This window comes from Argiope bruennichi, chromosome 4 (genome assembly GCF_947563725.1).
Source record: "Argiope bruennichi chromosome 4, qqArgBrue1.1, whole genome shotgun sequence".
NCBI classification, from domain to species: domain Eukaryota; kingdom Metazoa; phylum Arthropoda; class Arachnida; order Araneae; family Araneidae; genus Argiope; species Argiope bruennichi.
Genome location: NC_079154.1, coordinates 72,927,997 through 72,952,573, shown reverse-complemented (window position 1 = coordinate 72,952,573; position 24,577 = coordinate 72,927,997).

The window sequence follows — 24,577 nt, the reverse complement described above, 5'->3', positions numbered from 1 at the left end:
ATCAAAAGCCTTATTTTCTTATCCCATTGTTGACCGTTTTATGCATCTTTAATTCAGTTAATGGAAAGAAAATAATAAATTAGTTAAAATAACATTGCTTTTCAAAGACAAAAAATAACAAAAGTATGAGGCATTCCCTTCCCACCATCCTTACCATCCCCTTTTTCTTTTAAGTTTTGCATGCAATAATTAATTGAATATAAATATATATCCACTTTGGGTGTAAAATTTATTTGTAACAAATGCACATTAAAACTCTCATTTTACTTGGATTTGAATAATGTATTGATCTGGAAATTTTTCATTCTTTTAAAATAAATATTCGACCTTTAATGTCCCAGTATTTATCATAATAAAACGAGACTGATAAAATAATTACCTTTCTTAAATAATGAAGTTTGTTTTGTTTGTATGCAATAAATGCAAGAAATAATTCAATACTCTTACATATGAAAATAACTGTTGAGAAATGTGCATATTTTTCATTTAAAAATGTACTAATATTTAATTTAGAAGTTTCTGTTACAGACAGATGCTTAAGATAGTTGTAGGAAGCATTCTAATATAAATCTTGCTGTAGCATTTTGTCAGAATGCATGTTAAATTTTAAATGTGGTACTTTGAATTAAGACTAAGAGTGTTTTTAGTTTTAAGTTTAAATAACATTTTGAATTAATTAATAAAAAATACCGTAAACAAGTTCTATGCACTTGCATGCATGGTTCTTCATTATTTAAGTAGTGAAGCAGATAAGGGCCCCCAAAGAAGTTATTGCCCCGGGCATCAATTCGGCTAAGTCGGGCCCTGAGTAAGATCTGCTTAACCTAATCACAATTTGAATAATTTAAAACTGTCTTTATGTAAATCTACATTAAAATAAATTTCGTGTATGCAAAAGTACCAAATTATAACCTGTTTTTTGAGCTGTTAAAAAAATCAACTTTTTATTGAAACCGAAGTACAATTATTTTTTGAAAATATTGAGTGGCAACATATTCAGCAATTTTTCCCTTTTTTTAGTATAGTTTCAAATAATCACGAATTATTTCCTATTAATGTAAATATTGTTAATCATAAAATTTTGTGATACAAACATGTTTTATGGTCTGGTTCTTATTTCATAAATTAAATTGTATATATATCAAAAGTATCATTGTAATAAATCATGTAATATGTTTTGTACAAATGTAAAAAATTTAAAATTTTTATCTGAAAATCTGTTGATTTATTATAAAGTAGCTACTTTTGGAGACCATTTCATCATCTTTGGTCAGGATTGATGTCCAGTAAAATTTTCAATTAAATATTTAGTGTAACATGGTCTCTTAATAGCTTCGCAACAAAATATTATTTCAAATGTAACTCATACTATTGTAGAAGTCTTAAGCCTTTATGTTCATTGTACAATGTATCTTTCTAATTTTCTGTCAGCTCCCATAAAATTTGAACTTTGTGTGGAAGTGATTAAACTTCTAATAATACAAAAACATTTTTTTGTTCAGACCTAGAATTTTTTTTAAATATGAGAAAATGAAATAGAATTGTTCTATGTGTTGTACAGAATAATTTTCATAATTTATGCAATATCTCAAAGAATCGTTCAATAAAAATTTCTCTGGTTCATCATCATATTTGTTTTTTACTTTTACTTTCAAAAGGATTTAAATGATGTAAATAATTATATTTTATTTTATTTCGGTTAATAAATATGCTTCAGGAAATTATGAAATCTAAATTTTATATATTCCTATGGTCATAAGGAATCATATTCTGCTAAATATTTTTGACACACCAATTTTTAAATTTAAAAGAAAAAGTTTATATCTTCTGCTATCAAATCTGACAATATTAGGAAGTTTTGAATATTATTATTTTAAAACAATTAACTTTTTCATTGTCATAAGCCAATTAGCCACCTAGAGAAAGCTCTGGGTGCTGATTGGCACAACTTTTCTGAGATGGTTGATGGAATGGTCTAATATTGCGTAATGGTCTAATATAACATAGTAATATTCAGATTTTCATAACTCGTTCAGTCGCAATAGAATGGACCTTTCTTTTTAAAAAATTATTTACCTTTATTGACTAGCTGAAACACTAAGAATATTGGTTATATTTAATTGTCTTTAAATCATGTAAATATAACTTAGTTCTCATGATTCCGCCAAATTGTCTAACATATACATTCCTATCTATCAGGCTATACATATGCCAAATTTGATAGCTTTAGGCCAAATAGTTGGGTCTGTAGAGTGCCAACAAATGCATACACATACTTTCATCTTTGTTATTACTTAATAAAGATGGAAGTATTATACTTATCATTGATTATATTTATTTATACTGATCATAACTTGTTTGATTGTTGCATATAATTTTCTTTTTCTGAAGAATTGCAATAATTGTGTAATAAAATTTGTTTTATAATATACTATTTAAAAATTCATATTTATATCAGAAATAGCACTTTTTACTTGAAAATTCATTATTGTAAGTATAAAAATATAATGAAGTCTATTACTGGAACATCTTTATTCTAAAACCCTATTATGTTATTTGATTTTAATTGATGTGCTCATAAAGAAAGGGAGAGGAGACCACGAATTATGCGTAATTAAATCTTGTTGCTTTAAATCTGCTTCAAGGTGAAGAACTCGGCATTCTGTTCTTTCACTTGATTTTGTGTAGTTGTGAAAAATTTTACTCCTTAATTATCTGTCAATTGCCCATGTGGTATTCTGTATCATGCAAGTACTCTTTATAAGTACTTCAAACATAATAAATAAGAAAATCCCTCAGATGAAAAGAAAATCTCACAAAGCTATAACCACTAAAAAAATCTATTTATTCATTTTACCTTTAGTGTGGAAATCAAATGAATAATCAGAATCGTTAAAATAAAACAAATCGAATAAATGCATTGTGTGTAATTTGAAACAATATTAACAAAAACGGCGTATTCAATATTTTTAAAAAAGAAAAAGATAACGCTTCTGAATCATTGGTTAAACAGTTAAAAGATTTTCTTTAACAAAACAAAAACAAAAAAAAACTTTTCTATTGGCAGGCAAAAATTATGATACAGGATATGAAACTTATATCATTGAAACTGAAATATGATAAAAATAAATTTCATTTGCTTCCTGAGATTCAAAATGAGAGAGATTATAGACAATAAACTTCGCTAATTACAAATTCTAAATATAAAATACAGAATAAGCAGGAAAATAGTTTCTGATTTCGAAATGTCATAAAATAAACTAACTAGAACGTTTTGATAAAATTTTTATGCAATTATTTCTAAATATGATAATCTAACTATATTCTGTAGATATGTAATTGATATTTGTCTAGTTTTCTCTTTTGGTATGATGTGGCAGAGACAGCGAAAAATCTGTATCGTTTTCTTTAGTTTAACTAATAATCAGACCAGGCCAGTTTCTGTCTTTTGTGAATGCACGAAGACAATCGTAGGAGCTTCAAAAAAAGACACGAATGTCGTCTTTTCCTGTCGAATTTCGATAATTTTTTTAATAGTGCACTTTAGATATGTAGCACATAAATCAAAAAAGTGTTTTGATATTCAATATTTGCTTTTTTGCAATCTTTGTTATAATTAAAAGCATGAAAACGAAATAGATCTGCCGGTGCATTTTTTTTTTCTTATGAATTGTCCTGGTGAATTAATAACTTTTAATCGGTTCTTCAAAAGCATTAGTCAACTTTTCTTCTAAGCATAATTTTTTTTTTTTTTTTTTGACATTACGGGATTGCAAAAACTTTTGATTTGAAATAAAAATTTTAATTTTGAAAATATTACAGTTCGGTTTCTTAAAATGTTAGGATCGTTTGTGTTGAATGTATAAGCTGTAAGATAGCAACAGTTCTTTGGAAGCGATTAAATTATTGTTAGCTTTAATTCGAGTGAGAAGTTTTGTAGATATGATTTATGCAGTTTATAGCTTTGTAATGTTATTCTTTCAAAAGAATTCTAATTGTTCAGACATATTAACATTAAGATAAAAACTCCTCACATTCTTAACATAGAGAGTTCCACTTGCATGGATTTTATTTCAAACCGTATGCTTACGAACTTCTCCCTTAAGTTTATTTTACGCAGCAAATAGGAACCTGGCCTAGAACCTAGATAATTATAGCAAATAGAACCTAGGTAATGATATTACCCTAATATATTGTAATTTAAAAAATTATATTTTTGGCATTCTTTTACTGTTTGACAGCTGGACTTCTAACATCTTTTAAATCAATTTGCTTGCAGCCCATCCCTCGGGAACCAACCATATTCAACTGCCTAATCTAAAATCCGCTGTTATCTCTCACGCAATAATAGTATCACAATAAAGTTCCTATTCTATGAGCCCTTAAAAATATTTTTTCCTGAACACGACCAGGGGGGGGGGAAAATGCCTCTGCTGCAAAGCAATAAATTGCTGATTGTGGAACTAATAACCGGCCAACAGCAATTTTGCAGTTGTTTTCAGCTTTTTTTGTTTCGTTGAAAGTGCGATACCATTTAAGTCATACAAAAGAATAAATTGTCAATAAGAGGAAAAGTAAATAAGTGGAGGATCATTTTGCTTCCTTGGAATTACGAAATTTCTGTAATCATTTAAAAATTGCATATCGTTGAAAAGCACAATTGAGGCTTGTACTAGTACTAGTACTGGTGATTCGACTTCCCATCATTCCAATTATGCTACGAGTCAGTGTAGATCTTACTGCGGGCATTTTTGCTAATAGTATATAAAACTTGATACATAAACTGAGGAGAAGATAAATAAATAATACTAGTAATAATAATACTACATAGTAATGAAGATAAATATATAGTAAAAATTAAAAAGTAGTGACAGATTTTTATTCTTATTTGTCTTTTAAAACACTTGCACTTAACAAAACTTTAATATAAAATTTGACTGTGTGAATTAAGTAATAATTATTTGTGCAGATATTTAAAGTAATTATAGCAAAAATATAGTTAGACAAAAAAATTTATTGATAATGGATCCCTTTCAAAAAAACCATTCCTATTTTGAGTGCAAAATTCAAATCAGTTTCATATCTTCTTCACAAAAAATAAAAGTTTTTTTAATTTTATTGTCAGTCCATTTCGTCTTTTAATTTCTTAAACTAAGTATTAAAAAAATACAATGAGATACGACTTCACTACACTACATTAAAACTGATTTATGTATCGATGGAAAGAGCGATGAAAAACTAATTACCAGGAATGACGAATATTTTAAGAGCAGTTATTACGTAACCAATATCGAAAAGTCACAAATACCAGTGATTAATACTTTTCAAAAAGGGGTGTGATTCAAATCCTTGACTAGGGATGACGAATATTTTAAGAGCGGTTATTACGTAACCAATATCAAAAAGTTACAAATACCAGTGATCAGTATTTTTCAAAAAAGGGTACTGGTTATAATTCGACTATAGGTCTTGGATCACTATAGAAAGTAACAATCGATACGATCTATCCAATGGAAGTTCTTAAACAAGAATTCAATCATGCAATCTGTGAATGGGTTGAAAAGTGAACGGACCGATTATTCTTAGAATTATCTTATCATTGAATCGCATATCACTGAAAGTGGAGCTATCACAGGAAAGTGCTCATAATTATGAAGTCATCGCTCCGCTTGATTTTCCGATATTCGCATTTGACAATGCATTATCCTATGAAGATCATTTCTAATTGCCTGTGACATGACTCTCTAATGCCATACATTCCTTTTACTCTGCAGGCGCCATCTATTGGCAGAATATAGAACTAAAGTGAACATTTTAAAGAAATTACTTTTTTTTAATTCAATTTTTTAGAAAATGGTTTACTCCAACAAATAAATCAAATTAATAGTTTTTAAAAAAATTAAAATTAAAAAGTAAGCTGAAATAGATAAATTAATTCAATTACACGTTAATTAAAATAGTAAATTAAGTATTAATTACAATTAATAAATTTTATATTTAATAATAATTGATAATTTTTAATTAATAATATGATTGAAATAACAGATATTTGGAACGATTATTTAAAAATAACAATAGCAAAATTATTTTCTATTCAAAAAATCGTGGATTATGCATCGCTACAAAATATTAACCTTTAGCGTGAATTTAACATTTTCATTGGATCTATTCTGTGGTGGTTGGCAAATTTTTTGAAAATTAATCCATGACATGAGATTAATAGTGTCCAAAATTCGAATTTGTGTTTCAGTCGAATTTTTTCCAACCGGTTGAAACAAAAATTTGACACACAATTACGCTTGCAATCACAAAATCCCATACGAAAGGTGGTATTTTTAAATCACTGAGTTTCTGAGTTATTGCAAAATACAGATCGACCGACAGTCAAGCACTTATTGGATTTGGTACAAAATTTGTAGGTGTCTACTCTGTAGATGTTAAATCTGTCTACCAAATTTTACTCATGTAGTCTTCTTTTATTTGTAGTTATGTTGTTAACTTATATTCGAATAAACAGACAGACAGACTTCCCTGAATGAATTTTGTTCAAAATTTGATGGAAATCTACAAATTTGGTTTAAAGATGATTACCCCAAATTTCATCCATCTAGTGCGAAGCTTTTTCAAATTATCTTTGTCACAAGCAGACAGATGGACAGATTGGCATTTCCCCCCAAATTTGTTTTTCGTAGATCCGTTAAAATCTGGAATTCGAATTTTTTTAGATAATTACAATACTTTTTCTGTACTTCGTGTACGAAAAAGTAAAAATTGATTAAAAGTAGAGAAATAGTTGTACAGAAATGAATATATACCATACATAAATACATTTATATCACTGATAAGATTATTTGGGGGGGGGATAGATGGTATAAAAATTTCCGAAGGGTGATTTCCTCTGTAGTTATCGCGGGAAAATTTAAAGTCTCTTATCTGCTATTTCACCTCCTTTAGAGGGTTATTGATACATTTTAACAGCAAAATAATCTTTCTGCGCGCTAAGAAACATGTGTACAAAACGTGTCTTTTGAATCCCCTAAAGAGTATGAAATCGTATATATATATATATATATATAAAAACATAATGTTTTAAGCAGAATCGTGGCCAAAGACAGAGAAGACACTTTGAACTTTTAACTTCGTTTTATTCCATCCCGGGAGGCATGGTTTATGTACAAGCAGAAGCGACGAGCACGTCAACACAGAACGACACAAGAGCGAAATGTGGACGTGCGATTTATCCCTGTGATTATATACTATCAGATTTTGATAGGGATTTCTTTACACGTGTCGATTTGGTAAGGAAATTATAAGGATCTTTTAAAAAAATGTCTTAGTTCGACAATTTTTTATCCCTTCACTCTGAATGTGGGAACTTATCGATGTCAGCAATTTCACAGAGCTTCCGTTGCATTAATTAAATTTTAAAAAGGTGGAATTGGGATCAGGAAATAAGAGAACATTTTAGAATGAAGTTAATATGGGCTAAATTAAGCTAAAAAATTAGGAAATTAATTATGTTTAAATTAGATTTTGAAATATCATTACACACACACACATACATGTATATATATATATATATATATATATATATATATATATATATATATATATATATATATATATATATATATATATATATATATATATATATATATATATATATATATATATATATATATATAAGTGTCTAAATTTACGTATCTATTAAGTATTCTAACAAAGAGACGTCTGAACGTCTGAAACAAAACAGAACAGAAACAAAATCTTTACGCTGTTTTAAAGAAAGAAAGAAAAAAAAATTAAATCCACTGGAATGAAATTAGCTTCATTATAACCATAATAGTTTTAATAATCAATCATTTTATTAAATAATTAGAATAATTTATCAAACTAGTTTAAATAAAAATATTAAGAGGTGTTTTTTTTTTTTTTTTTTTTTTTTTGTAATTAATGTTTGCCCAAAAATTGCTCCAATTAGACTAAACCAACTGTCTAAATTAACTGGTTAAAACATTACGACTATTATCTGAATAAAACAACAACAAAAGGTCATTAAAAATAGAAAATATTCGAAAAAACAAACTTTGTGGTTTTACTTTAGTGAGAAACACAGGAAGAACGAGATAAGATACAGTGAATAAAATAGATACAGCGGCTCCCAAAAGTGTTCATACATAGAATTATTAGAATATCCAGTTCATAATTTTTTCAAGCAAACTAATTTTATTCATATCTCGCAAATTTTCTTTTATAATAAAAAAATTGACAAAAATTAAAATTTTCTTTTTTTTTAAATAAAAATACAAATACAAGAAGGCAGAAATAAAATGAATCACAAAAGTGATCATTTGTTGTAAATGTTTCGGATAATTCATATCTAAAATTATTATCGGTCACTTTTTACTTCTTTTTTTTTATTTTAATGACATTTAAAAAATCGTTTGATTTTATTTTTCTTTGCTTACTTCTCTATGCTCTATTTATTGTTCTAAAATTATCTAAAATCTTAAAGAAACAATAAATAGTCTTCAACAAATGATTATTTTCCATCATGGTAGTGATAAATCAAATCGCATATCGTTAAATTAGTAAATTTATCCGGTTCTAAAACAGAAAGAAAAAAATCGAACCGAGAGCCTGGTAAAAAAAGGTCGCTCATAAAAGTTAACTCAATGTAATAAGAGATTTATACATAAAGGATTTGAGAAAAATCTACATTTGAGTGCTGTGAAGAATTTTACAGAAATTACCAAAACTTTTTCTTTTTTAATTTCACTTGAAATGTTCTGTTACTGCAAAAAATAGAAAGTTCTTACTGAAGTCAATTGTAAGAAACCAGATTGTCAAACGAATTAGAATCATGTGTCATTTGCAGGTGAAAGAAAATTTAATATTTTAGGCTCTGATGGACGTACTGTTCGTTTCAGTACCCTGAGAACGATACTGAAACGAACAGTACGTCCATCAGAGCCTATGAGAACGATTCCCCCCGGGAGGGGGCACCTCGAAATGAGGATGAGATGCTTCCGGCATGGTGGTTTGATCTCGCCATCCTGGAGGGTACACTAATAGATGGAGGATCTGGCTCCTCCCATCGATGACGGGATGTACTTCCTTCGGGGAGGGTTGTACCGTGGCCGATGACGGCCCTTAGGACTCAACCACAGTTTCCGCCAATGTTGATGTTGCGGCGGTCCGGTCATTCAGTTTTATGGTTTAAATCCGTCTGCCTTCGGGCGGGTCGGAGAGTTAGATGGTTGACCCTGAGAACGATCACTTTTCGATGATTTTATCTCATTCAAGGGAGAGACGCGGAAGGATGAGCGCATTTCCGGAATTCTTCGTCATTCTTTGACCTTGATTTCCACTCTAATAGATACTTTTTTTTTCACGTGTATTTGAGTATCGTGTCGTTTCCGACCGTATTATTTTTAATCAGTCCGAGGATAATCCGAGTTTATTTTATTGTTAAATGTAAACATCTCCTCCTTTCACCCCTATTTTGACGAATTAAACCCATCCTAAAGCATACGCAGAAGCGCGAAACGTTTTAGAATCCGTTAGCAAACACTATTATTGTGTGGAGAAGAAAAAACGATGAAACAATCCAAAGAATTTGAATTTAATTGGAACAGTAAAGCATGATAATGTTCTTGAGTGAGGCTGCATATCACCATCAGAATTAAGTAATTTTATATTCATTGATGCACTAATGAATCATGATACTTATTTAGATATTTTTAAAGGCAATTTAAAATTATCAGCCCAAAATTTGAGTAATGGGCAATATTTTTTAACGGGATAACGATTATTCTAAATATATTGTTCAAAAAATTTACCTGATGCTCTATAATTGTCCATGAAATCTGAAAACACCACTTCAATTGCCGGATTCAAACTCAACGGAGCATATTTGGAGAAAACTGGAAGTTAGAGCAAAAGCATGCAACATTGAGGCGAAAACCGAATTAAAAATATTAAAGAAAGAAAAAGAAAAGAATAACAACAACAACAACAAATCTTTGTAACTCTATACTTAGACGTTTCAAAGTTATTGTGGATGCCGCAAGATATTTTACTATTTACTGATTTCTCAAATCATAACAAAATTTTTAAATAGATATTTCCCTAAAACACCTAAAGAAGTTTGGTAGATAACTTCTTTGGTACTTTTCCTTTATAGATTAAAAAAAGTGCTTTTGCAATATTTAAGAAAGTTTTTTATCTAAGAAACTGCTATAGATATTAAAAATTTCTCATTTTGAAATACCAATTTTTAATAATATATAGAATAGTATTTCATTAAAATTCAGGCGAACATTTTCGGAAGCTAATGTTCTAGAACTTATTGTGAATATGAAAAAACAAATTTTTTTGGTTTAATTATTCGTAAGTGGTGACGAAAATGACCGTACGAATGAATGGAAAATGATGGTACGATTTAAAAAACTAAATTCCTGAAATGGAATATTATGCATTTATTAGGCTTTTGTTTTCGTACTTTAAAGTGTACTTCCTAAAAAAGGTTAATTACATTGTTTGAAGGCAAATAAGCTGTAAAAACGTTTTTACTTTTTTCATTAACTACTTCTCTGTCAGTACATTAAAAAAAATGTGCAAGTGGCTACAATACATTAACGATTTAAATTGCACAATCTTGTAACTCAAATCTGAATTAAAATGGTTTATTATTAATTGCAAAAAAAAAAAGTATGAAGAGCAAAAAAAAAATGTTTAGGATACTTCCTTTATTCTACAAAAAGGCTCAAAGCTTTTATCTCCCGACTAACAATTTGTTTCTTTTTTTAAGTCTGCTCAAAAAAATTTTTTCAGGCAGATGGATTATTATTATTATTTGCTTGCATTAATATTCACTAGAAGAAACATCTGCCCACAAACAAAAAACTCCATTTTTTATCTAGTTCCTACCTAATTTATTTTCTTCTTTTTGTCAATCAATTATTCAGAGCAAAAAGCCAATATTCTTACAAAAAATGCAAATCAATTTTAAGCTACTAATACAATTTTAGATTTGCGTTCCAAACTAACTGATGATTTAAATGACAAATTAATGAGACTGTAAAACAATCGTCATCATTTTAAAAGCACTTTCAATACGTCGAGAAAATGAATATTTACTGCAAATAATTAATTTTACCAATTTTGTTTTAAAGAGTGTTTTTTTTTTTTTTTTTTTTTTGCTTTTTTTTTAGAAATATATGAACCGGTAGAAATAAGAAAGAGAATAATGCACTTCCACCCATGGCTAGAAAAGACTGATTTATGACTATGAACTTTAAAAACGTGGAAATACATCTAACTTCCTCCGAGTGACATGTTTTAATGTCATACGTAGCGAAATTCATTTATGTTGTAGTTTTGGATTATTGGTCGACTAACTGAAACCATCAATGGCAAAAAAATTAATAGGCGTTTTGTGCTTCCTTCTCCAATTTATTTTCACGAATCAGGAATCATATTTCCAAGTTTGTGACGGTTCGTATTTGAATTAATTTTTTTTTCTTGAAATTCTGCTTTAAAAAAATAACCAATATCATTTAAAAAAATGTATATAATTTTATATACTTTTTTTCATTTGATAATTTTTATGATATCATTTTTTTTAATTTAACATAATTTAATATATTTTTATCTCATTTGATAATTTTGTTAAGTTATTCTCTTTTTTTAAACAGAATTCTGTAGAATCATAGTTCGGACGTTGATTAAAAAAAAAACAATTGCATTTCTGAAAAGGAATATTATTGTATCAGCGTTTCCAACGATTAATTAACGTAATTATTTAAGCGTCACGTAATTAGAGTTTAATTAATTGCGATGATTAACAAAAAAAATCAGTTTAACTAATTAATTATCGTAATTTTTAATTTAAATACAATCTTTATTATTCAGATTTTTTTTTTTTTTTTTGCTTGAATTACAAGGTTTTATTTATAAATATTGCAGAATTCGGAATTTTCGATAGCCTGTTTTGCAATTTCTAAGAAATTGTTCGTGTAGCGTTAAATTTGTTTTGAATGATAAGTAATCAACCTTCATATTCATCTTATCATCGTTAATATTTTATTTTCTAAATAAGTTAACTATATATATATATATATATATATATATATATATATATATATATATATATATATATATATATACACGTTTGGCTAACATTTATTTAAGTTTCGCGTACAAAAAAAAATGTTTTTTAATTTTCAATTGTAATTGCTAAAAAGAAATTGCTACAAATTTCAACCTCACAAAATATTTATATTCTTTTTAAATTATAAAAAATTAATCCATTTAATCATCACAGCGATGCGTTGACAATAATTATCCTGATCTTTGTCAATGACTTTAACGTTTTTTTTTTTAAAAAAAAAGAGTCAATGCCAACACTGTTAAATTGAAAAGATGTTTAAAACCGAGAATCTCAAGTTTCGAAATACAAGTAAGCCTAAGTTTAATTTAAGAAAGTTTTTATTTTGTCAGACTTTTCTTAGCAGAAAATAAAAAACTTTTATGATTGAATTTTTAAATGAACGCAATTTTCCGTTATTATAACAAATAATTTTGGTGTAATTCCTCTATGAATGAGTATTGTTACGTATGAATACGGTATGTATTTCCTTATGTATGAATATTTTTCTATATACGAGTATTTTAAGGCTTACTTTTACTTTCTTATATAAGAAATATCTAAATTGAAAATATTTTAAACATTAAAAAAATATTGAGCTCGGAATTTTGATGAATCTTTACATTTTAGATCTTCTAAGTCTGGGAAACTCATTTTTTGGAATTATGTCTGTCTGTGAACACAATAACTTTGGACATTTAGTTCAAATGCATGATTTTTGATATGTGGTCTTTACACCAAATTCGTCGATATCTGCCACGCTTTGAACGGAATCCATTAGCAAGAAGTCTGTCTGTCTGTTTTTTTTAATGGAAATTAGCACAATAACTAGAAAATCCTAAGTTTTACATGGATAATATTTCATGCACAGTTTTGGCATCTAATGTAGAGATCAGTATCAAAATTTGAAGGGAGAAAATGGATCTTACTCACTGATAAAGAGTAGAATATCTGTCGATCTGTTCCATTCTATTCAAATTCATTGAGGTGTTTATCACATATTAGTTTAAGCATTTGCATGTATTCAAGGAAAATAATTCAAAAACAGCAATGACTTAAATAAAGGAAATTTTACATGTGATCTTGTTATAATAATTGTAGCTCTGTGCCAGATTTTGTTTTCAATCGGTCAAACAAAAGGTGACAAAAATGCATACTAATTATGCTACGTAGTACAAAATGCTCATGTGCGGGATGTTCAAATTAGAACTATGAGCACTCATGTTGTTAACGGTCTTTCTCACAGGACTCACAGTTTTTATTCGGTTGCAGGTAGTAATGGATTTATCTTTATCCTTATCTTTACTTCTAATAAAGACTAATGTGTGTTTGTGTGTGTTGGAATTCTACAGGCTAAACCATTTGACCTAGAGATACTAAAAATGATGCATATATACTTTGAAGGATGAAAATGCGCACTTCTAGGCAATTTTTCTGAACTTTTAATTAGAATATTATTTAATTAAAATTTAAATAAAATTGTAACACTTTTCCTCGACAACTTTCAAAAATATTACAATACAAAAATAATTTTTACATAGTTCCAGTTACTATCGATATTAAAGAAAAAATAATGAAATGTGCAAGATATTAAAATTCAATTTCTTTTTTTAATATAAACCATTATAGGCAAAGAAAATTTCAGGAAATCAAGCAATATTTTTACTTAATTCTGAAAAGAAGCAGTGAAATTATTTTACTATTGGCAGAAAGAAAAATATCAAATTTTACATTGTTTTATGTTAGAAATTACGTTATATTGTTAAAAGGCTAGGAAAAACAAAATGTATCCCTTATTTAAAAATTTTAAGGAAGCTGATAGAAATAAGGAAATACATAATACAATGAACAAAATGGCATAAAAGAAGGCATAAAGAATGGCATAAGGAGAAGATTAAAAATATTTTACTGAAGAAGCTATAAGACCAAGTTAGATAAAATATTCAATTAAGAATTTTAGCGATCAATAATATCTGCTGGTCGCCAAAGGTAGCTAGTTAATTTTAAAGATGAATGTGTAGGTAGTGGCGCTCAACAGATCAGGCTGTTTGCCCCACAGCTACGAAATGTAACACAATTATTCCTTGGAAAGTGGGGATGTACACTAGCGATTTTTATATGAAATTTTAATTAATTAAAGTGAAATTTTTAAAGTTTTTCCGTGATAATTTTCAAAATTACTATTGCACAATAACGAATTTTACATCTTTTTTTAAAATTTAAAAAATTGTCTTTTTAATTGTACCAATTTAAAAATCATACAAATTTTTTCTGAATTTCGTAAATTTAAAAAAAAATATCAATAGATCATATTGCTGTCCTGAAATTCAAATTGTTTTCATTGTTCCATTAACTATTAAATCACACGATTTTTTTTTTCCATTATTGGAGGCTAAAGAAGAAGGATCTGTGTAGTTTACGAGACGAATTTTTTAAAAAAATGAATTTGCAATACTGCGAAATTTAGAAAATAAATGAACCATTCATTTACAATTTTAATAGCACTGTGATGTTATGGGACTCTTTCCATTAGAAAGATTCATGCACCCAATAAGTAGAGCGACAATAAGTAGTAAGTAGTAGGAATCATAAAGACGGAGTTATTATATCTAAGCAATTTAACTGGAATGAAGTATAATCGATATCTCCAGGGAATCAAATTGAATATACAAGAAAGTTTGAGAGGAACTATTCCTGCTGATTTACCTTTCACCTTCGTATGTCAAATAGATCATTGTTTTCATAGAACTTATAATTCTTTAAAGATACAGTTCCTTAAATACAAACATCTAAGTAGTTTGTGAATAATTTTTTTAAGACAATGTCGGAAATATTAATTAATAAATTATTAATTTGTGCAATTACTTTTCAAATTTAACAAAAAATTATATCTGAAATACACAATTCACAGTCTGTTGAAAATTTATGATTGCAATTTGTGAAAAATCTATTTTTAGACGCTGAAAATCGAATACAAGAATTTTCCGTGGATGTTTCAGATTGCGATGCCAGTGAAATATGTGTCGTTCCAATCGGAATGATATTATACATTAAAACAAATTTCGGTAAGTTAACTTTTTTAATTATAATTTTTACTATTATTTTAAAAGAAATAATATAATGTTAAGATTTTCTATAGCGATATGCCAGAGGAAATTTTATTGTACGTTCTAAGATGCTAACATCATTTTCTTTTTAAATATCTCTTTAACATCTTTCATTATCAATTACCAGCTTAACATAACTTCTATTGAAAATCGACCTACTGCTAAAATCTGAAAGTATTATCAAAATGTTGACGCATAGCCGAAGCACGTAGATTTTCAACCAGCGTCCTAGCGATATAGGCGTGCCGGGTTCGAGTTCTGGTTCGGGCTTAGTTATTCTTCACTCTGTGTTCTGTTTGTGAGGTGTGTGAAAGAGGCCCCCCACCCCCCGTTAAAAAAGGTTGTGCAAGCCAGTGTGTGAGTGCCGTCTTCATATGAGCTATATTTTTTTTTATAGAAGTCAGTCTTATGCCTTCGGGCCCTCAGGGGTCTTTACTCTCATAAATTATTGCACCCATCTTTCCGTGGTAACGCGGATACGATATCATCATCATCATCACGTAGATTTTCTAACTGTGAATTTTAGGAAGGGAGCAACAAAGGAGTTCTCACAGGAAATTCACATTTAAATTTGCTTATTCAAATTTAACGACAAATTAAAAGCGTCGACGCAAACTGGAACAAAAATAAGAAAAAAATCTGTCATTCTACAAATCAGAAGAGAAACTTCTGGCATTAATAACCTTTCAATTCGGGGTATTTTTTTAATCGCAAACTATGGTATTGGAATTTATTGCCGTAAGAGTCAAACTGGCTATGCTTGGTTGAATGTACAAGCGCAAATAATTTATAATAAAAGATTTCATAGAGTTTTCTGTTATTATACTAGAATAGTACGTATTATATAATAAAATTGTTCAACGTTACAGTAAAACCATAGTAATTAATTTAAATTAAAATAAAAATATATAGAATAACTGAGTCACGATTTCTGCTTTGTCCAAAGCTACGGCATTAAAAAAAAACGATAACTGCAACAGATTTAACAAAGTATATCGTAGCCATGCAAATACATTAATTTTTTTATCCACTGATTTCCACTTTAAATTTTCTTTAAACTGCTTGTAAACAATTTCATAATTCGTAAAATGATAATAAAAAAATTAAATTTGTTCATTTTGGTATTTAAATTGATATTTAAGAAGTATGGATGCTATTGCAATGGAAAAATACACATATGTCAGGTAATACTTGGATGCAGTTCACAGCATTATATAAGTCGAACCTTTTATTCAAAAAATAGTGTTTTAAAAAATTGTAACAATCCATTTACAAACTAAACTATTTGACTTTTCATATATTAAGCGATTTTGGAAACCAGCTGCTTTACCCTGAATAAGACTTTCTTAGCTGTTAAACTTTTAATATGGATTGCATTTATTTAAAATTTATAAGAAATGACTGAAAAACATGAAATTAATAGAAGTACTTTACTACAAATCAATGCGCTTGCAAATTAAAAAGTATATATACTAAGAAATTAAGAGGAGTTCTAATTTATGGAAAGCTTGTTCATTTAAATCAAAGATTCGGAAAATTGTTTAGAATATAGGAAACTTTTTAATTCATTTAAATTCTTTTCAATTTAGTTATAAACTTCCAAATTAAACAGATTTTTTTCCTTGTTATTTTTCAGTCCTTGGTGATACCGTGAAGAGCTTGAAATCTCGCGTCAGCTCTAAAATGGGAGTACTTGTAGTGCCGAAAGGGCCGAATCGTCAAATCTGTCTTAATGCCATTTCCGAAGAAGCAAACTTATGCGATAAGGCAGAGGGTCTTGTGAAAGGCCGGCACTACGTTTATATCGAAGATTTTCTCGTCAGACCGCAGTATAAAGATGTAAGTACTAATTTTCCTCACAAATGATGTACTTAAACAGATTTGTTAACTTTCCATTAGGATTGTATCTCAGCCATTAATTGAATCTCTAATCACCTTATAAATAATATTTCTCCTATTTCTAACTCATTTTTTAGCCATTAGAACAATGCACAATAGCTGTATCTAGAATTACGCCATTAAAATAGACAAACCAAACATTATGTTCCAATGTGCAATATGATTTTCTTTTTTTTTTTTTTTTTTTTTTGGCAAATGAAGGAAGACAAAGTTAAGTAATCTCACAGGTGGTTTAAAGTGACAACATATGTTTCCCCCCCCCCTTTATCTCGCAAAAAAGAAAAAACACTTTTCCTTTTCTTCAGGAAAATCCTCGTTTTTAAGAGAAGATTTGCACTTTCCTATTCTGTATAAGAATTACCTTTCAACATTTCTCTATTCTGAAAGGATAAAGCGATAGGGATTTCTTTCTTCGAGTCCATTTAGGTAGGGAAGTCTAGGTATCTTTTAAAAAGAATTAGCTTAGCTAGACAATTTTTTATCTCTTCACTCAGAGTGTGAGAACTTGTTGACTTGAAATTTTAGAACTCGTGGTGAATTAATTAAATAAATAAGATGGAATTGAATCAGGAAATAAGAGAGCATTTTAGAATTAAGTTATTATGGGCTAAATGAAGCTAAAAATCAGGAAATTAATTAAGTTTAAATTAGATTTTAAAATATTGTTACATACATATATTAAAATACAGAAGTATGAAATTAAATATCATCCTAATATGCGTGCATATAAATAATAAGAAAAGCAATTACAAAAAACACGCTTATAAGTAATTTAAATATTAAATTAAAGCAAAAATTGGTATAACTGAAGAGCTTTTTCCGCCCAAATTTAAAGTAGTGTAAAATGGGCTCTATGAAATAATATGCTCTGAATCTAGTCAAATTATTATTCAAATTTCAATTACATTTTTATTAAAAATATAATTGAAAATTCGAAAGTCTTTTTTAATAACCAAAAGAACCTATTATCCAAAAGCTAACTATGTGCGAAGTTTGTAACTCTAGATGTAACGGACTGCCCTGTAAAGCAGGTGAAGTGGCGCAATTTAAAGATAATATGTCAACCGATAAACAATATAGTGTTAAAAAATTTTTTGGATACATCTTCTTAAAATGTTTTTTAATATTGTGATAAACCTAACGGTATTCTAGGTCTTTCAGTAATACCAATTTATTTCTTTGTAGATGCAAATGCGAGTTCGTGTGGAATTTTTCACTGGACGCCGGCCATTTAGAAATAACACTCTTCTTTGTTACGAAGTTCCTCTTAAAGTCACGTAAGAACCTTATAAAAAAAATTTTACCACTTTCATTGTTACGTTGTGTTTCTAAAATTGAAACCAATTTTCATATATTTTAACCAATTGGCCTTCATTTTATGAAATTTCATGCTGAAAGTTCCGGGAATTTTCATTTGTGAAATTCATTTAATGAAGGCCATCTTAAACTTTTTCCACTCGTGATTACAATCTTTAATTTTTTTTTTATTTTTTTTTTTAGATTGGTTAAAAAATAAATAATTAAAAAAAAGGAATTTCTAAAATTATAAAATGAATAAGAAACGCATGCATCTATTAATGATAACCCTCCAAATAAGTCAAATTGTAATCAATTTTTATTTTAAAAAAGGCATTTTATGTCCATGTTTGTAACTGTTATTGAAGAATCCAAAAGATGAATGCCCTTCAGGGAAATCCTAATTCCATGGCAGCAAAGCAATAATGCTTGGATTATAATCTAATTTTTTCCTCACTCAATTGTTTAAACCATGTAAATGAAGTTGATGCCAAGCATGATTTATTTTTTCGCCTTCTTATCAAATTTAGCTTTGAAAAGTAACATGCACACATTATCATTTTGCCTCAAAGAAACCCTCTGGGACTATTTTCTGGGGCATCAACTCTTCTTTGGCCTCGACCGTCAATATTACTGAATCTGAGATTCTAACCATCATTTAGGACTCGCTACTTTAAAGGAAACCAAGTTTTGAGTTAGATGAGATCGGTTTAAGTCTAATTTTTGAGACTATGTCTCACTCTAATCCATCCAGTCAAGCCGAAATGAATCAATTCCGTTACGCCCAAATCTGATTTTTGGGAATATGTCACACTCGAATCCGTCTAGACAAGTCGTAATGAACCCTACGGTTGTAGCTTTGTGTCAAACTTTGATTTCAATGGGTTTGAAAAAATGGCGTTCAAAACATATCCTAGACTTTTTTCACTATACTACATAGCACAAAGTGGTTGTTTGCGAGACTCGGAAAATAAGAATTTGAACATTTTTGGCTTTCACACTCTCATCCAAAGTCCATAGTTTTGTGCAGGGAGAAGGGAAATAACAACATTATTAAATAGTATGCGAGGAGATCCTTCATCCATTGGTTTATTCTATTGTAACGGATAGATTATACAGGTTAGTTACATAAAATATATTTGGCGATGAAAGTCATGTATTAAAATCATGATCAGATGAAATAAACTTCCTTTCCTCCGCTGTCTCTCTCTCTCTTTCACTTTTTTTTTTCAAGCTTCTATGCCATACTAAGAAGATTTTTAATTCTCAACAGATTTAAGCGCAACCGACCTTCACTCAATATTATATAAAGAAAATATGAATGTTGGCTTTTCGTTTCATATCAGAAAATGTGAAAATCTAACACTTACCTTATTTATGTATTTAAATGAATATAAATGGATTTGCGAGACTTTTCTAAATTCTCATCTGAGCAGAATTGTATTTCATTCTACCCATTTTTGAATGAAATTCTACTTTAAATTTTCTTTTCTATATGGTATAATTCTCCCAAGTATAAAGCGATCGAATTGCGAGGAAGAATTCGCAAATATTCCGAATTAGAGAATATTTTATTCAAACAATAATTTATTTTATTTGTTAAGGCAATCATATAAATTTCATTTAATAAATATTAGAAACTTAGGAAGAAAATTATTTTGATTTTAATTTTCAATTTCTTTACCAAATCTTCTCCTTTTAAGCAAACATTGAAAAATAATTTAATTGCCCAGTATTCAAAATAAATTAGAAAAAAGAATAAGATTATGATAAAATACAAAAATGATTCATCGAATAGAACTGAAATAAAATTATCATGTAAGACGAGAAAAATAATTCTTGAATATGAAGAAATGGTGTACAAATGAATAACCAGGCAGAGTGGTCTGCCCAAAACTTTCTCTTATAAATACATAACATATTCTCTAATAAAAATGCTATTCCAGGGAAAGGCCTTGCATGTAATTGGCGCACAATAGTCACGCCAAAGATTAATATTATTAACCTTTGGCGTGGGTTTGGCATCTTTATTAAATCTATCGTGTCATCTTTGGCGAGTTTTTTTTTTTTTTTTTTTTTTTTTTTTAGCGATTAACCCTAACATGCTGTCAAAAGTATCCAAAAATCGAATTTGGGTTTCAGTTGCGTTCTTCCCAACCGACTGAAACAAAAATTTGGAACAGAACTACATTTAGAGTCACAAAATTATGCACCAAATTTGATATATTTTTAAATCTTTGGGTTTTTGAGTTTCCGGTCTTATATGTTTCTCAAAGTACAGACCGATAAACGATCAAATTCTTGCTGGATTTCGTTTAAAATTTGTTAAGCGTCTATGCTAAAGATGTTAAATATTAATATTAAATTTTATCTACTCATGAATCTTCGTTTGTTGTTATTGTGCTAACGTAAATTCGAATAGCCAGACAAACAAAATTCCTCTGAACGGATTTTGCTCAAAATTTGATAAAAAAAAAATCTACAAATCTGGTTTTATGTTTGTATATCAAATTTCATCCGTCTAGCCCAAAACGCTTTTGAGTTATCTTTGTCACAGATAGACAGACGGACTGACATCTTTCAAAAAAGTGTTGTTTGAACTCAGAGAGATCTAAAATGTGGAGATTCGACCAAATTTCGAGTTCGAATTTTTTGACGATTACTAACTATACTTTCATTGTAATTCTTATACGAGGAAGTAAAAAAGAAATTAAAAAATTTATAAATTACACTTTTAAAAGATTTAATTTTTTTCAATTTATAGAGCTGAAGTTTTATGGAACCAGTTCCTTTTACATTCTCTGTCTCGTTTTTCATATATATATATTCATAATTAAGTACCATAAAGGCAGAGCTCTCAAAAGAAAAAAAAACATTAAACATTGTTTAAAATTACTCTTGATAGGTTAGGTTCATGCTTTCTGGTTTCTGTTTTAGCTTTGACTGAGTAACAAGTAACAGTACATTTCTAATTAGTAACAGTTTATAGAATAATAGCATTACAGGTTTTTAGATGGAGATACTATGTACGATTTTAATTTTATCGTTACTTAATAACATTCTTTCATGAGATAACAGATGGAATAGTCTTAAAATTATCTCTGAAACCTATTTTCACTCATAAAAATATCTTTAAAAAATAGTTATGCTGTTTCTGCTAATTGATGAACCCTTTTCCTATTTTTTAAATTTTTAATGTTTTGCAAATTCAATTATGGTTACTTTATTTAATGAAAAATAAATAATAATTTCTATTCGTGAAAATTTTCCATTTTTAAAAATATGACTATTTTGGAATTTTGTTGTTAATCATATATTTCGAGCGTTTCAAATTTTTTTAATCTTAAATAAGACTAATTTTATTTAAAAATATTTTTTTATTTAGTAAAATTGAAATGTGCTAGATGTTTTATTAAAATAGTAGAATTTCACCTTTAAAATATTGTTTAATATATCAATTTAAAACTGAAAAGTGATTTTAACTCTTATAAATGATAGTGGACAAGTATCATTTACAATGGATAAGATGGTGGACATTTTCTTGAATTCGTAATAAGTATTAAGAAATTAAGAAGAATATTTGTAAGAATTTTGTCACCTTAAATTCTCTTCTTCATTATTTATAGGTCGGATTCCTGAGAATGAACAGAGAAGCTGGTTCCACCATTAAGTTCCAGTGTTACCATTTTCCATTGGTACTAATTCAGTCTCTGCATCGTAGCAATAGTAAAGCTAATTTCAAAAGCTTCAGAAAGAAGAAGAGAAAGGAGAAAATAAGAAATCAGCAATCATTCCGAGAAATTATTTTTGAAAAATCAAGACAAGAGGAATTAACCGATTATACTGTCAAGATTTATCCTAAAAACCTATTATAGACCAAATTAACAACCATAAACTGGCGATATCTTCCAAAACTCACAAAAGAAGAAATTAATAGCCATACTATGTATACTCCAAAGAGGACAAGTTCAAAGACTATATGATTTGGCTTATATCTATGAAGATATTTTCTAAGAGAAAGAATTAGCAATCATACGAAAAAGATTTTTTAAAAAACTATAATGCAAAAAATTAATGACCTTATTGTAAATTATATTTTAGAAGAGCTTGGCAAGATTTTATGGAATTAAATAGCCTTTAAAGATAATATGAACTCTCCGGAACGCAGTCATCGCTTTCGTTTATTGATTTCTTTACTATCGTCCTCTGTCATGCTCACGTGACATGCACCAAGTTTCATTTTTAGAATGCCTAATGCATCTTTCAGGATCAAAGAGAAGTCCTTCAGAGCACAGCGTAAGATAATTGGCCAATCATTTAGCATCTAAATGAAACACGCCAATAATATTCGTTATGTGTACTGTGACGTTACATTAATTAACACTTATGCCGGGTTTACACTCAGTAAGTTACAAGAAGGCAAATAGGCAGCGCATGCGCAGAAAGGCTGAAAAATGCTGTTTGGTCCATGGCAAGTAATTGTCCCGATCATACAACTACAAGCCGCTGTATTGTATTTTTTTCTTATTGCGTATGCGTTTGTAGAATTTGGTGGTTCTTTTGACGTGAAAAAATTGATCACTTATCATAGGTTGATTCCGACATTTTTTGCTCTTTGTTCTTTCTGATGCGAAGTTCTTTTTTTTTTTTTTTTTTTTTCCTTTTATTTGTCATTTTTTTTCTATGATTTCCAAATTAAGGTATATTGATAATTTTTTTAAATTTCACCATGTTTTTTTGTATAAATATCCATAATTTTAATACGATACGCAGTGAAAAAGAAAATTTCAGGGACACCAAAATGACAATTTATAGCCAAGGGTGGAATACCTGAATATATCTTATAAAATTCTGGCAAACATAAATCAGTCCCTTTCTGCGCATGCGCTGCCTACTTGCCGTCTTTTAGCTGGCCGAGTGTAAACCCAGCATTAAGGCCTAAAATTATTTAAGAAGTGAGATAATTCTCAGAGAATAGAAATAAAATTTTATAAAAACCTAATAAATCTGTATTCTTTTTTTTTATTATTATTATTATTCATTTTACATCTTTACTAAACGGAGATCAAGGTAAATAACAATTTCTTAATATTTTTTTGACATATTTTATATAGGAAACTAGGTTGCATCGAATGCTTTGACACCCACATTTATATCGTAAATCAAAAATAATTGACAAATTAGTAATTCTCTAAATATCGTATAGGTTCCCATGAATTAAATTGAAAATAATCCAATGCATATGGGGTCGGACAGCTGTCTGATTATAGAGTGTCTGGACAATAAGAATCAGAGAGACATTAATATATGCAATAATACATTTTTCTCCATATGGCGAATAAATTAACAATATGTTAAGTTGTTGAATGGAAGCAAGTAAATAGACAAATTATGTACTAAAAGAAGGGAAGTTTCAAGTTTTAGACAAGAAAGAATGATTCATCACCAAGCAATATGTACGGTCCATTGGGAGTAACGATTTATAAACTGTACTGTACTCAATGTTAGATAAATAGTAATGGTTAGATGGTTGCTATTTTTATTTAAGCCAAGGCATCTTATGTTTTGAAATTTTACTATGATTACTTATTCCAAATCGATTTGAAAGAGAAAAATATGATAAGTTGAATCCAAAGGGAATCAACTTTGAGATCTATCTCATCACCAACAAGTTGTATCATTGTTTTAATTAAAAGAAAATAAAAAATGTCAAGGTTTTGATACTTAATATTCAAACAAATATTAAGATATAGGATGAAATCTCATATATTTTATTGTCTCATCAATCATTTCGTGAAATAGTAATCACATAAGGCTACTCCACCCCCACTTAATTAAGATTAAATTTGAATGTCCAGACCGCCGCGACAGCATTGGCAGGAAACTAAAGTTGAGTCTTAAGAACCATAACCAGCCACGGCGCAACTCTTCCCGCGGGAAGCACGTCTCGTCATCGGAAGGAAGTAGCCGACTTCCACCATTTCTGTTCCCACTCGGGTGGCGAGAACCAACCACAGTGCCGGAAACTTCTCATCCTCATATGAGGTACTTCGCGATGGGACTCATTTCGTGAAATAGTAAGTCATATCACTGACTCTCCGACCCGCCCGAAGGCACACGGATA